Below are 4,639 nucleotides of genomic sequence, written 5' to 3' on the forward strand. Positions count from 1 at the left end.
GGCTCGGTTTCGGTTTCGGTCGGAGCTCAGGGAGAGGACTGGGGTTGGCGGCTTGAACATAGCCCGAAGGGGTTAGTGCGCCACGGCTAGCCGGGAGGGAGTCCGGGGAAAAGTCTGCACCTGCTGAGGAGGCAAGAGACTTTTTCTTGCCTCTGTGTTTCCTGGTGCGCGAGGAGAGGGGTTTTAAGAGCGCTGCCTAAAGGAACTCCAGAAACGGGCGCGAGCCGCGGCTAAAAGCTCGGAAACCAGAGACGGGCGGGAGACGCTAAGGCTGCTGCTGCCGCCACCAAGGGGCCTGTGTGCGAGCACAGGTCACTATCCACACCCCTCTTCCGGGGAGCCTGTGCAGCCCGCCACTGCCAGGTTCCCGGGATCCAGGGACAAGTTCTCAGGGAGAACACACGGCGGGCCTCAGGCTGGTGCAACGTCATGCCAACTTCTGCCGCCGCAGGCCCGCCCCGCACTCCGTGCCCCTCCCTCCCCCTGGCCTCAGTGCACCAGAGCCCCCGAGTCAGCGGTTCCTTTAACCCCGTCCTGTCTGAGCAAAAAACAGACGCCCTCCAGCAACCTACACGCGGAGGCAGGGCCAAATCGAAAGCTGAGCCCCTGTGAGCTGTGAGAACAAAGAAGAGAAAGGGAAATCTCTCCCAGCAGCCTCAGAAACAGCGGATTAAAGCTACACAATCAATTTGATGTACCCTGCCTCTGTGGAATACATGAATAGACAGCGAATCATCCCAAATTGAGGAGGCGGACTTCTAGAGCAAGATCTATGATTTTTTCCCCTTTTCCTCTTTTTGTGAATGTGTATGTGTATGCTTCTGTGTGAGATCTTGTCTGTATAGGTTTGCTTCCACCATTTGTCCCAGCGTTCTATCCGATCTTTTTTTTTTTTAAATTTTTTTCTTAATAATTAATTTTAATTTAAAGAACTCTATTATACTTTACCTTCTTTCTATCTTTCCTTCCTTCCTTCCCTTTTTGAGACAACGAATCGTCCCAAATTGAGGAGGTGGACTTGGAGAGCAAGTTTTATGATTTTTTCCACTTTACCTCTTTTTGTGAGGGTATATGTGTATGCTTCTATGTAAGATTTTGTCTCTATAACTTTGCTTCCACCATTTGTCCTAAGGTTCTATCCTTCCCTTTTTTTTTTTCTCTAAATAATTATTTTTTTAATTCAATAACTTTATTATACTTTATTTTATTTTACTGTATCTTCTTTCTTTCTGTATTTTTTCCTTCCTTCCCTCATTCCTTCCTTCCTTCCCTCCTCCCTCCCTCCCTCCTTTCTTTCCTTCTTGCCTTCTTCCTTTCTTTTCTTCTTTCTTTCTTTCTTCCTTCCCTCCTTCCTTCCTTCCCTCCTTTCTTTCTTTCTTTCTTTCTTTCTTTCCTATTTCCTCCTACTTCTACTAATTCTCTCTACTTTCTCTCCCTTTTATTCTGAGCCGAGTGGATGAAAGGCTCTTGCTGCTCCAGCCAGGAGTCAGGACTCTGCCTCTGAGGTGGGAGAGCCAACTTCAGAACACTCGTCAAGAAGAGACCTCCCAGCCCCACATAATATCAAACGGCGAAAATCTCCCAGAGATCTCCATCTCAACACCAGCACCCAGCTTCACTCAACGACCAGCAAGCTACAGTGCTGGACAACCTATGCCAACCATATAGCAAAACAGGAACACAACCCCACCCACTAGCAGAGAGGCTGCCTAAAATCATAATAAGTCCACAGACACCCCAAAACACACCACCAGACGTGGACCTGCCCACTAGAGAGACAAGATCTAGCCTCATACACCACAACACAGCCACTAGTCCCCTCCACCAGGAAGCCTACACAACCCACTGAACCAACCTTAGCCACTGGAGACAGACATCAAAAACAACGGGAGCTACGAACTTGCAGCCTGCAAAAAGGTGAACCCAATCACAGTAAGATAAGCAAAATGAGAAGACAGAAAAACACACAGCAGATGAAGGAGCAGGATAAAAACCCACCAGACCTAACAAATGAAGAGGAAATAGGCAGTCTACCTGAAAAAGAGTTCAGAATAATGATAGTAAAGATGATCCAAAATCTTGGAAATAGAATGGACAAAATGCAAGAAGCAGTTAACAAGGACCTAGAAGAAATAAAGATGAAACAGACAATGATGAACAACACAATAAATGAAATGAAAAATACTCTAGATGGGATCAATAGCAGAATAAATGAGGCAGAAGAACGGATAAGTGACCTGGAAGATAAAATAGTGGAAATAACTACTGCAGAGCAGAATAAAGAAAAAAGAATGAAAAGAACTGAGGACAGTCTCAGAGACCTCTGGGACAACATTAAACGCACCAACATTCGAATTATAGGGGTTCCAGAAGAAGAAGAGAAAAAGAAAGGGACTGAGAAAATATTTGAAGAGATTATAGTTGAAAACTTCCCTAATATGGGAAAGGAAATCGTTAATCAAGTCCAGGAAGCACAGAGAGTCCCATACAGGATAAATTCAAGGAGAAATACGCCAAGACACATATTAATCAAACTGTCAAAAACTAAATACAAAGAAAGCATATTAAAAGCAGCAAGGGAAAAACAACAAATAACACACAAGGGAATCCCCATAAGGTTAACAGCTGATCTCTCAGCAGAAACTCTACAAGCCAGAAGGGAGTGGCAGGACATACTGAAAGTGATGAAGGAGAAAAACCTGCAACCAAGATTACTCTACCCAGCAAGGATCTCATTCAGATTTGATGGAGAAATTAAAACCTTTACAGACAAGCAAAAGCTGAGAGAGTTCAGCACCACCAAACCAGCTTTACAACAAATGCTAAAGGAACTTCTCTAGACAAAAACACAAGAGAAGGAAAAGTCCTATAATAACGAACCCAAAACAATTTAGAAAATGGGAATAGGAACATACATATCGATAATTACCTTAAATGTAAATGGACTAAATGCTCCCACCAAAAGACACAGATTGGCTGAATGGATACAAAAACAAGACCCATATATATGCTGTCTACAAGAGACCCACTTCAGACCTAGAGACACATACAGACTGAAAGTAAGGGGATGGAAAAAGATATTCCATGCAAATGGAAACCAAAAGAAAGCTGGAGTAGCAATTCTCATATCAGACAAAATAGACTTTAAAATAAGGACTATCAGAAGAGACAAAGAAGGACACTACATAATGATTAAGGGATCGATCCAAGAAGAAGATATAACAATTGTAAATATTTATGCACCCAACATAGGAGCACCTCAATACATAAGGCAAAAACTAGCAGCCATAAAAGGGGAAATCGACAGTAACACATTCATAGTAGGGGACTTCAACACCACACTTTCACCAATGGACATCATTATTCTGATGTTGATGATAATCATGATAATGATTTAATACAGTCACAAACCTTACCTATTGTGAAACACATTTTTATATAGTCAGTGCATTTAAATAAAAATAAACGGAGTAGGACTCCAAGTGCACATTTTTTGGCAGTGTTTGTCTTACATGTAAGTGAAATTGCTAGTAATTGATATCTCAAGATGGTAAAATGGAAAGCACTCTCTTAGATGCATAGGTATAACTTTTATAGGACTTTAGAAAAACAGCAAATGTTATATCATCATGGATCTAAAGGTACAATCAGCTGCAAAATACCTGATAGATAGCTAAAATTTCTAATGAATCTAGTGATAACTGGAAAGTATTTAAAATACAACAAAATATAATAAAATTTTGAAGAATAAATTTTTAATCATTTCTTTTTCTTAAATCCTGAGTGGTAAAACTACCAGCACAATATTATTTCCTAAGTACATATCTTAGCAATAGAAAAGCAGTAACTACATTTCTGTCATTTTATTGTACCCAAAATACTTTGGAACATACATGTACATTTAAAGGATAGAGCGAGTCTATTGTAAATGGTTCTACAATGAACGTTGGGGGTGCATGTATATGATATTGCTTATATGTGGAATCTAAAAAAATATGGTACAAATGAACTTATTTACAAAACAGAAGTAGAGGCACTAATGTAGGAAATAAGATTATGGTTACTAGGGTGCAAGGGGGGGTGATAAATTGGGAGATTGAGATTGACATATACACACTACTATATATAAAATAGATAACTAATAAGAACCTGTTGTATAGCACAGGGAACTCCACTCAATACTCTGCAATGCCCTATATGGAAAAAAATCTAAAAATAAAAGGAGTGGATATATGTATATGTTATGTATAACTGATTCACTTTGCTGTACACCTGAAACTAACACAACATTGTAAATCAAGTATACGCCAATAAAAATTTTAAAAATAAAGTGTGAAAAAATATGTTGCAGATATTATAAAAAATAAAATAATATAAAATAAAAATTTATTAAAAAAGGTTAGATGAGGGAAACAAGAATAGACTGAGGATCCGCCAAAGGAAAACTATCTTGCAACAGGGACCCAGAATTGCTATCCTTTAAGAATTCACCCTTCAGTCTTTGAGGCTTTGTCTCTCTGAGCCAGGGTTGCAAAGTAACAAAACCTGCATTAAAGCCAATATTTCCATAATTCTCTCTGATCTTTCACAGTTCTATGACTATTTGTTTCCTATCTGACAGATTTGAAACCATCACAAT

This window comes from Lipotes vexillifer, unplaced genomic scaffold, assembly GCF_000442215.2.
Source record: "Lipotes vexillifer unplaced genomic scaffold, Lipotes_vexillifer_v1.1 scaffold936, whole genome shotgun sequence".
NCBI lineage: Eukaryota > Metazoa > Chordata > Mammalia > Artiodactyla > Lipotidae > Lipotes > Lipotes vexillifer.